The sequence below is a fragment of the Amphiura filiformis genome, chromosome 12, assembly GCF_039555335.1.
Source record: "Amphiura filiformis chromosome 12, Afil_fr2py, whole genome shotgun sequence".
Taxonomy (NCBI): Eukaryota; Metazoa; Echinodermata; class Ophiuroidea; order Amphilepidida; family Amphiuridae; genus Amphiura; species Amphiura filiformis.
Genome location: NC_092639.1, coordinates 66,915,575 through 66,927,844, shown reverse-complemented (window position 1 = coordinate 66,927,844; position 12,270 = coordinate 66,915,575).

Below are 12,270 nucleotides of genomic sequence, written 5' to 3'. Positions count from 1 at the left end.
GTTTTTTATTTTATTTTTTATTTTGTTGTCCTAATTTGATTGCTCTCCTTGGTCTCTTCGTCATTTATATAACTTCCAACACAAACCATCTTAGGGACGCACCATTAGATTCTCAGGGTGGTGGTAGGAAGTTTTTCAAAATAATAATAAAAAAAAAAAAACTTCACCCACTACATGAGCAAAAAAACAACTTTCCCCACCAACTCTAAAAAAAAACCCTTTCCCCGACCCCAACTTCCTACCCCCCCGTATCAAATGGTGCGTCCCTTAGTTTAATTCTTTCAATCAAAATTTTACTCCTCTGCTAATGATGACAAGTGAAAATCGAATACTGCATTAGGCCAAATAAAAATATAAACATGTTTCACGTCCACTCCCGCTTCCTTTTTGGAGGTTTCTTCAATTATATTTTTTTATTTTGAAATTCAGTTATAACTTTTAAAAAATTGTAATGATGACAAGTGAAAATCGAAGTAATACTGCATTAGGCCAAATAAAAAAATAAACAATTTTCACGTCCCCTCCCGCTTCCTTTTTGGAGGTTTCTTCAATTAAATTTTTATATTTTGAAATTCAGTTATAACTTTTTTTAAATTATGTCTAGGAAGTTGAGATGCTTTCTTTAGCCTTCCCAATATACAAGAAACAATTTGGAAAGTTTTGAGATCAGTAGAGGGAGCCTACCCCTCAGAACAACAAATAAAAAGAGACCCTCTTTTTGCAGGCATTATTGTGCATGCTAAAATAGCTCTCAATATGGGTATTTACATCGATTCTGCGATACAAAATAAAAAGGCCCCTCCTCCTTTTTTTCAAAAACCTGGACGTGAAACATGTTTTTAAAGAGCCCCTCTTTTTGCATGCATTATTGTGCACGCTAAAATAGCTCTAAATATGGGTATTTACATCGATTCTGCGATACAAAATAAAAAGGCCACTCCTCCTCCTTTTTTTCAAAAACCTGACGTGAAACATGTTTTTTATTTTACTTGGACTTATCAATATGGAACTACACCTTTATCTTGACAATTCATTGGCTCGCCCTATTCCTTTTAAAGGAATTTTTATCTGAAATTCGCTATAAGCTGGATTTGCCTGTATGTTGATTTCAGTTTTCTTTTCAAGCCATGTACAAGTTGCTTCAAAGAGAACTTTAAGTAATGCTCTCCAGGTTTGGCAATAATTTCTCAGATGAGTTTTCTTGGTTGAATTAGCCATTTGTATGTATTGTTTCAAATTGTGCGATTATGGAAATACTACATGCATAAAATGGGAATCCCCCTGATCTTATAACCCACTATTCCATGAGATATAATTGGCTTAGAACAAGTGGGATCACAGAGAGTTTCAATGACAGCTCGTACCATGTTTACTTGGATAGACTGACCGAATTTGCACCAAGTTTAAGCCCAAATTGGCCCATTGTAGCATTTGACCTTTGACCTTGGGTGACCTCGGGTTGACATTCATGTTCCCCTCATATCAAGGATGCTTTGCACCAAAATTAAGCCTAATTAAACCATGTGACCTCGTTTGACCTTTGACCTCAGGCTGACTTCCAAGCTGAGGTACAATTTATATTAAGCTTGGGCCAGCGGTTTTTTTGACCTGACCAAATTTGGTGGTCATAGCATGCCGTGCAAAATTACCCCTGATAACCCTTATATTACCTTTGACCCCTATCTGTGTATAACTGATATTAAGCTTGGTTTGTCGGTTCTTATGGCCACGTTTGGTCGAAATCGGGTCAAGCACCTGGCACTAGTAGCATTTTAAAGATTTTCACATAATGACCTCTAATAACCCCTACATTGCCTTTCATCCCTGTGTATAACTTTGAAGGAGTTTGGGTCGGTGCTTCTTGTGGCCAAGTTTGGTTGCGATTGGCACAAGCGTCTGGCAGAAGTAGCATTTTAAAAGATGGTTTGACGAAAGAAATCGAAGAAGCACATTCGCCTGCTCCACAATATATCAGGCTGTGCAATAATTATGTGTACCCCCGGGGTGGTGAATTTTCAAAATGGTCTGCCAAAAATCGCTCCCCTCTTTGCCCCCCCTTACACATGCAAGATTTTTGGGAACCCGAAATTAAAACCTTAAATTGTATTATCATATAATACGAGCGCAGCGAGCAGGAAATTTTGCATATTTGAATGTGTTCCTAACGTTTTCCTACATCTTTTTAGGGCGTAATATATAAAAGGTGCCCAAAATATCTGTGTCAAAAATCGCTTGCCCCCCCCTTTCGATCTGCCAAAAATCGCTTGACCCCCCCTTTCGACCTGCCAAAACATGCTTGTCCCCCCCTTTTGGCCTGCCAAAAATATTTCCCCCCGCTATAATTCACCAGACCAGGGGTACACATAATTATTGCACCACCCCTAAGTATATAGGGAAACGTATAATTATAATCCACCAAAAAACGTTGACAACGTAAAGAAAGCAGCAAGTTTAAAAAGCCCCACCTCGGCTCACTTTTTGAAACTTGGTCCCATTTGTAAAAGATACTGATATAAACTTTGTCATAATTATCAACTTAAAACATTTCCAGAAGTGTTATGTATCTTTAATGTGCCGATGCGATATAAAGTTGTTAGCATTCTGGAACGATCAGAAAGGTTATTATGTTGTTCTTTGCCAATATCCTATATATGTTTTGTTTTATAATATTAAGTTCATGATCAATGATTGAATTAAACGAATAACAAGTAGTAGGGATGACCAATGAACCATCAACTTGATCAGAACACTCCCATAGACATGCAGGGAGCTCAACTGTGCACTGCTTGCACAGACATTTCTAAATTGATCTCATTCTTTTATTTTTCAATATTGTTCTGTAAAAATTGGGGAAGTTAATGCCAATTATATTTTGTAACTATCTTGTAAATTACAGCAACATAACTTATTTCATTTTCCTGTAAGTGCGAGTCAAAATTGGTCCATCGCCACAGTGCGCTTAATTGCCAGTGGCTGAGTTCAGCACTGCTCAAGAATGGCACAATATATTCATGTCAATAATTTCAGGTAAAAAACGTGGCCTTCTGAGCTGTAATTTGGCAGAGTTGCCAGTAATACCTCTATCATACCCCCTGTAAAAAGGTTAAAATATTGAACAAGTAGATCTCGAGTTACAAATTAAATCACCAGCTTCCCTTTGGAATTTCCATACTCCTTTCGAATCATGCTAAGAAGACACCTTTCTGAACATTAATGTGAAGTTTTGTGCTCATTTGATGTATTTTTCACCTGATTTCAACCCTGAACGTTTTCTTATATTTAGGCCCATACCATCTACAACTTGCTGCTGGCTATACCTTGTTTAGAACTTTCAAAAGAAGTACCTGAATGTGCAACCATAACTGTTTCAAAATAGCCCGCGAAAGTCATGCAGGTAACTCCGAGGTCATGTATTGAATTGTTTTGAATGAAGAATACTGCGGGAATCAGCACCTTTTGTTAGAAGTCACACATGAGCATGATGAGTGAAGTGGATAACCTCTATTGTTGTGAATGAGTCAATGACCTTCAATGACACTTAAGGGCGCACACCACCAATACAGCGTCCCATTGAAACACACGTGAAAACACGCCTTTTCTCTGCGCGATTTCAGACCTTTTCGGCAACAAATTGACCATAAAAATACTACCAATCGATTGCAAATCGATGAAATTTTAATATATGTTTCAATGTACGGGTAGTCTTCTGATTAATTTTCGAGATATGGGCGCTCAAACAGCACCATGACCATTTTCGACCCCTTCTATACCCTGAAAACCCGTTTCTGCCCATTTTTCAATCCGCGGGCCTACTTTATTTAAAATTTGTGTTTTGCAACTTTTTGGGCGATCCAAGTTCATGTATAGGTCTTAATCTTTTATTTAAGCTATAACATGCTTCTCTTTTTGATTACAAATCCACAGAGAGGCTCAAACTACCTCAAAAATTATTCTGTTTTACCGGAACTCATTAGGGTTACACAAATGGCGCATTGATTTGGTGGTGTGCGCCCTTAAGATTTAATTTGCATACACCTACTAATTGGTCATATTAAACCCAATAACATCGAAATTTTTGGTTATGAAAAAAAAAAGTTTACCTGGACTTAGTGCAATTTTGATTTTGTGCCATATCGGCCATCTTGGATGATTTTTGGCAAATGTTCGCTAAATGCATGATTTCAATGCCTCGGTTTGAAAAAATAATTTATGCCATTGACTAGTAAAGTGCCATTTCATAAGAAACCCTTTGATACTTTCACAATATGCTTGTTTCATGTTTGCATATATGTTAAAATAAAGAAATATATAAAGGTACATAATGCTTATGCCAATTTTGCTCCCAATTGATATTTTTGGACCTTGTCATTTTATTTCGTTCCAATGACCGGTCAGAATGGGAAACTTTGAAAATTCATAATTCGAAAAGTTTTTGACCGATTTTGACCATTTAACCCCAAAATACTTCTATTGATGAGTTCTATCAAGAAAACAATCTTTTGTAGCAATAGGGGCAACATGAAATTTTGATGGTTATCCCTACAAGTAGGCATGTAAATGGCAATGATGCTATTATTAAAACGTTAAAAACACCGATTTGCTGTTGATATTCAAAATGGGACCAAGTTTCAAAAAGTGAGCCGAGGTGGGGGCTTTTTAAACTTGCTGCTTTCTTTACGTCGTCAACGTTTTGTTTGGTGGATTTCCTTTCTATTCTATTTGGATATCCCTAGTGAGCGGCGGTTTTTGACGTTCCTTCGCGGTTTGTGGTTTTCATTTCTCTAATTTTTCAGGCCCTGGCCTCTATCGGTGGCTAATTTGTCTTTTAAACTGGTTGGATATCCATATTTCGCGGTTTGTGTTTCTTTGTAGCCCTGCGGGGCAATCACTATTGAGCGGCGGTTGTTGGCGGTCTTTCGCGATTTGTGGTTTTTAATTTCCTTCATTCTTCAAGCCCTGATCTTTAGGGGGGGGGGGTGTAATTTATAGCTTAAGCTTGTTGGATAACCATACTTCTTTGTAGCCCCGTGGGGCAATTTAGGTGGATATCCAAAATTCGCGGTTTGTGGTTCTTTGTAAATGTGGGACAATCTCGTTCGACATCCCTATTGAGCGGCGGTTGTTGGCGGTCTTTCGCGGTTTGTGGTTTTAATTTCCTTCATTCTTCAAACCCTGCTCTCTATCGAGGGTTAATTTATATATAGCTTAAGGTTGTTGGCTATCCAAATTTCACGGCTTGTGATTCTTTGTAGCCCTGTGGAAAATCTTGTTGCACATTCCTATAGGCTGTGCCAAGTTGTTCCGTGTGTCTGTGGTGGGGACAGTCCCTTTGGGTAATTTTGCCGCTTTGCTATTTTGTCTTAACGTATGACTTTAATGGCCTTCCATATTTGGTTGTCTCTTTTTGGATACGTTTTTGTCCCTGCTGGCCTTCCATACATACTAGTGGAACAATTTTTCACACCTATAGTATGTATGCAATAAACCAACCGGAACGGTATAACAATTTAAATGACAGTCATGTTGGAATACAGTTCTATCTACCAAAAAACGTTTCAAAACGTAAAAAGGGGCCAAAGTTTAAAAAATCTTTCCTGTGTGGCTTTTCACCCTTTTTTAAACTTGGTCCCATTCAGTATAGTAGTAATTTCTACAATTAGGTTTAAGACTGTTCAAAAGCATAGGCTATGTATTATCAAAATCATTTGAAGGTTTATGTTTCATTATATTGCGTGTTCATAGAGAGTAGTAGAGTATTATATATACTTAGCAAATTGACTGTCTGTCAACTTGCATATAGGCCCTACATCTGTACATGAGGCGCAGAATCGCACAAGACGATGAAGAATTTAACAAAGTGAGTATTTGCTACTTTTGCTTAAATCAAAATACATTATAACGTCTTTACGGAAAAACTTCAATCACGCACGAACATTAATTCATTTACTCTACAAAATGAACAATGACAACTAAGAAAACAAACAAGTAGCCTAAAGATGACTTCATATGGGTCTTTAGAAACTTTCATAAATGGGACCAAGTTTAAAAAAGGGTGAAAAGCCACACAGGACAGATTTTTTAAACTTTGGCCCCTTTTTACGTTTTGAAACGTTTTTTGGTAGATATTAATTCTTTTTTGAGGTAAAAAATATTCCGCAGTAAGTGGGTTCTTTGTAGCCATGCGAGGCGAACTAGTTGGATATCCATATTTCGCGGTTAATGGTTCTTTGCAGCCCTGCGGGGCAAACTAGTTGGATATCCATATTTCTGGATGAGTGGTTTTTTGAAGCTTCGAGGGTCAAACTAGTTGGATATCCATATTTCGCGGTTTGTGGTTCTTTTTAGCCCTGCGGGGCAAACTAGTTCGATATCCTCATTTCGCGGTTAGTGGTTTTGACGACCCGTAATCACCCCATCAGCTGCATGGGGTAAGAATTATTTAAAAATTAATAGCTGAACCCAATAGTTCAGCGAGGGACTGGAAACGACATATTGATGACTATATATAGAGTGTATTCAATAAACCCAAGCAGAACGAGAGCTGCTAAGTAACCGTTATCCATAACCATAAACACATGCATGATCAGACAACGAGTGTTCAATTTCCCCATAGCTTCCCACGTTGTACACACGTCAGTCGAATTTGGCGGTGTTGGTTTGTTAGCCCTCCAAGCTATAACATCGTTCACTTTTTGTTGAACTTTGTATGTGGGCCTCACTGTAATAACATAAAGATCAGTCTGATCAGTGTGATATCATTTCAAGAGGTCACTTCACATGATTATTATAAGCTAAACAGCCTAATTCGGCCCTGATTTGGTAAAATGATCTAACTTGAAATTAAAATCGCTGTTTCGAGAAAAAGAGCTTTAAAGTTTGAACACTTGACGTTTTTCTTTTTGAATCAAATAAATTATTAAACCGATCTAATGTCTTAGAAAATATATAAATCTCATTATTTGGTGCAGAAAAAAATTAAGAATCCCACGTAACATCGCATGGTAAAAAGTGAAAAGTAATTGAACAAAATGGTGTTGTTCAACGATGTTTTAATATAAAATTATACACTGACTTTCGTACAAAAGTACTTTATCAAAGTGAGCAAAAACAACGGTGACACTCCCATCACGCGCCACTACAACGAGATTCCCCATATTCCGTCTGATCTTAAAGTCACTGGCCTTCTCCAAACCTCTGGTTCAGATCACTAGCGTTGGTTGAAGGAACAACATACAATCAATCAATCAATTTATTTCATCCATTCATATACATACTATATGCCATTACGGCACCCTTGCTGGCCCTGATAGCATCGGACTTAATGTCCAATTTTCTGCATTCAAACTTTAATTTCCTTTTGGTCACGCCCTGCCCATTTGGTAGATCTTCATTCTCTCCATTATAGCAGTTTTTTGTATTAATTTCTTTCTCTCTTTCTTTCTTTCTCTCTTTCTTTCTTTCTCCCCTTCTTCTTTCTTTCTCTCTTTCTTTCTTACTTCCTTTCTTTCGTTTTTCTTTCTTTCTATCATAGGCCTACTTTCATTATTCCTTTCCTTTTTAGTTCTTTTTTTCTTTTCTTTTATTTCTTTCTTCTCTTTTCATTTTCCTTTCTTGATTTTTTTCTTTTTTCATTCTTTCTTTCTTCCTTCCTTTCTTTCTCTCCTTCTTTCTTTCTTTCTTTCTTTCTTCCTCTTTTTTCTTTCTTTCTTTCTTTCTTTCTTTCTTTCTTTCTTATTTTCTTTCTTTCATAGGCCTACTTTCATTATTTCCTTTCCTTTTTCATTTCTTTATTTCTTTCTTCTCATTTCTTTTTCCTTCCTTTCTTTCTTTCCTCCTTTCTTTTTTTCTTTCTTTCTTTCTTTTTTTTTCTTTCTTTCTTTCTTTCTTTCTTTCTTTCTTTCTTTCTTTCTTTCTTTCTTTCTATTTTCTCTTTCTTGTTCATTCTTGACTTTGTTCCTTTATTTTCATCAGTCTCTCTTCCTCTTTCTTTGCATTTCATTTAATATCTAGAGTTTGTCTGCGACTGCTTTCGCTCGCGCTGCTTTAATTTGCGTGTTGCGCCATTTCACGATTTAAATTACTATAGGCCTATGGCCCTAGATTGCCGAGAAGGATTGTGAAATGTTCCAAAGGTTAATGAACGAGAATGAAAAGAACAGATTAACTTTATCATGTTTGTCTCCCTATGCATGAGTGCGTATATTTATGGCCTTTACAATATTTCCTTATGTTCTTGTTAGGTATGGGGTATTATTAAAATAAAAAAATAGTTATATTAAATGAAATCCTGGCATAAATAAATCGTCTTCATTCAATTGTGCTCTCTCTAAAGCAAGTAGAAATAGCTTGTACACTTTCAACATGGGAACACGTTTTGACGTATCTATAATTAGTAAAAAGATGTAGCTCAGCGGCCAGCCAACAAAAAGAAAATGTCTATAGTAGGCCCTTAGCTGGCCCTATACGTGAAACAAGATTTGCTCTCTGAATTGGCCGTATTTTACGTGTAAGAAAATCAATCGCATTATCGTGTTCACTCAACAATTTAGAAATGGGCACTTCTGGGTTGGGTATCTATAGAATTTAAGTATGATATATTTTCGATGGTAAATATATTTCACTTTCAAAGTTTGTAGTTTTCATAATTGCAATTTCTGAATATGATATAAAAAGCGGTAATAAGTCTATAAATGTAAGAGTATCGGATCATTTTGAATGTTAATAAATACGAAACGCCGTCGGTAGACACCTGCAATATCAGGGATTGCCGCGATTCTTGCAGTAGCTTTTATGAATAGAATACAATAGTGGATACAATAGCGGATACAATAGCGGAACAATAGAGCTCTAATACGGGCAAATAAACCTCGTCGCGTTTTGCTAAATTTCACTTCTTCTTTTTCATGAACTAACCGTTATTTTTTTTAACTTTTGGCAAAACTTCGACCGAAGTTTTTAATATAGCTGAAGATGACAGAGGGACATGTCTCTAGATCGATTCAAAACCATTCATACATATTATTACATGTTTTATTGTCCTATTATCATGCGAATCGCCCCGTGGTATGACAGAACTTTATTTAAATGAGTAAAATAATGGTAACCGGATCTAGTTTCTTGTGTTATTCAGATTTAAATAAATAAATAAATAAATCTTCTTCTTCTTAGCGTGTCCACGGCACAAGATTAAATGTGTTTCAGCCAGTGCTGCACACATTTTTCAGCATTCTCATTGTAAACTACTAAGTCAGCAGTTGTGCATGTTTGCTCCAGTTGAGGGCAACACAGTAAGTGATCCATTGTTTGTGGTTCTGTTCCACAATCGCAGGTTACATCTGTATTCTTTCGATATCCCCATTTGCTGAGGTTGACTTTACATCTTCCTACACCAGACCTTAACCTATTAAGGCATTTCCATTCAACCCAACTTGCATCTGCACCATGTGGTAGTTCTTCGCCAACAGGAATATTCAAAATTGGTGGGTGATTTGTAGATCTCTCCTCCCATTTTGCTACTCTTTTACTGTTGGCTGATGTTTCAAGTGGAGTTACACTGTTCAGGAAGCTATCTCTGGACTTCAGACGACTTTCTGGGGGAACATGCCCAAACAGGGGATGTCTTACATCAGTGGCTTGGTGCTGACGTTCTTTCATGCTTGCTACGTTACGTCTAACATCTGGTGGCGCTATACCTGCTAGAGTGTACAGGTTCTCAGTTGGTGTTGCTCGAAGACATCCTGTTATCAGGCGACAGCTAGCATTCAGGGCTGGATCCACCTTCTTTGCATGAGGCGATCTCTCCCATACAGGGCATGCATACTCTGCTGTTGAGTAGCATAGAGCCAAGGCCGTTGTCTTCAGAGTGTGAGCACTTGCACCCCAGCTTGTTCCGGTGAGCTTACTCAAGATGTTGTTTCTTGCACTGACTTTCATCTTTGTCTTCTCAACATGATTCTTATAGGAGAGACACCTATCCAGAGTAACTCCAAGATGGGTGTTCACAGTGTTCAAGCGCTGTACCAGACCAGGTGACCTTGAGATGGCGCTTTGCTTCACGGTTGCGTAAATGGAAGGCACACACCTGTGTCTTTGATGGGTTGGCTCGCAGGTGGTTATCTTCATAGTATGGTGTGAGGTCATCCAGGGCTTTAGAGAGGCGTTCTTCCACAACTGTGAAATCAGGATCTTGAGCTCCAATACCCAGATCGTCAGCATAGATGAATCGAACAGTGTTCTCACTTCTTGGTTGGTCGTTTGTGTAGATGTTGAAGAGGAGTGGTGCAAGTACACTTCCCTGTACTGTAATAAAGAGATTTTTTTTATTATTTGTTCTGCTAGCGGCTAGCTGCACTAATTAGTAGGCCCTTAATATAATTAATAATATCCCTGAGAATCAAACATCTTGCTTTGATAAAAAAAAAAAATATCACAATAGCACTGGATGATTAAAATTGTGTTATCCTTGATTAATGGCAATAAAATGTTTGTTTAATAAAATATTGAAAAAATCAGTTGGACATCGGATTTCGAACTCGGATCCGCGTATCCGGAGTCGAACGCCGTAACCATTGAGCCACGGGACTCTCCCCGGGGGGACTCTAATGTAAATTGCTGTGTCGAAGTACAGCATTTATTATATGAATGGATGCATGGTCCGTAAAGAACAAAAGAATTGTGAAAAACATGATTTTTTGGCGAATGGGGTTCAGGATTTGTGTGTAGGGTATCTCAGAAAATGCTAGGGTATAATTGGAAGTAAATCTGAAACAGTAGTGTGTAGGTGATTGCCCGCTAGTGCTGTATCGTACCCTTGTCCAAAATTCTGGGTCAGCATTATTTTCCACTAATTTTCGCTATGAAATACCGCGTGAAATGAAGCAAAAATATTTGTTTATTATCAAACAATGATTGACTGTAGGATTAGTGTCCCTTTTTGAATTAATGAGTTGTCAAGATATTACTTTTGGGACTCTAAATAACATTAAACATGGTTTTAGATACAATTTGTAACCAGCGAAAAATATCATAGAACAATAGAAGTCAAGTGTTTTAATGTTACGTGTATAAATATAGTCTCGCGGGAGCATCTGTTTATTAGTCTTCTTTATCAGTCTTTTTAAAATAAAAAAAACTTGCTGGTCACGGCTACCGCGTAACTGTAATAGGTTCTTTTCCTGTACTGTTGGTCAGCATGCACGGTCAAGGTTATGGTCTCACTGAGGTCAAATTTACGGAAAAACCAATATACGAGGGGCGGTCAATAAGTTCGTAGAACAAGGTACTTGAAAGAGTACTAGCCAATTTCTTTCTATCTCTCCCTTTAGCATGGTCAATACATACCTTAATGTACCCGTCGCAATTTTTCTTGAAACCTTCTATGTCAACAAAATGGAAGTCTTCCGATAGCTCCGTGAGCCACTCTTCAGTGAAGGCTCACCAGCATTGATCACCAGCAAACCTGGTATTATGAAGGTAGGACTTAAAATTCTAAAATAGGTTTCACTAACTGAAGGCCATGCCTGAACCACAATATGGTTAGTTTAATTAACTGACCCCTCTATCGTGAATGGCAGCTTGACAAACTAAGAATAGCGTACAGGACACAATCCGAGAACAGCCACATTCCTACCATCAACCTTCTTCACACGACGGCTTGCCTCAATTTTGCTATAAAAAATTGTATGATATGTGCCTATAATTGTACTTTCATTTGGCAAATGATCTGTCATCAAGACTATCCCTGGATCACAGAAACAGCGATGAAGACCTTGCACTACGGTGACCGAGTGATGATCTTCTTAGGGGTTTGAGATCCAGGTGCTTCCACTAAATTCACTCATAATTGCAGTGATTAATGTTTGCCTTATCACCTTTAACCACATATAGATTAAACTTGCCTTGGTCCTCATTATAAGTGTATAGAAGGTGTGGACCTGAATATGTCAACTGGTATCAATTTTGTACATGAAGATTCCGGGAACCCCATCTAGAATACACTCTGGGATACCCAAATGTTAATGGATTAATATTGAAAACACATTCATCAGAGTTGTCATATTTTGTGGCTATCTCATCTTGGCTCTATATTCATTATCAATGCCACTGTACCAGCGCGTATATCATTAGTGATGACGTCAGCAAGTCTTTTGGACCTTGGATGATCTTCAAGGACGCTTACTCCATTCTTGAACTCTAAGAGCCATTTCGTTGCTGTTGAATACCAAGGACTTCATTACCATTTACAACAACTGTACATTGTTAAAGTTTATT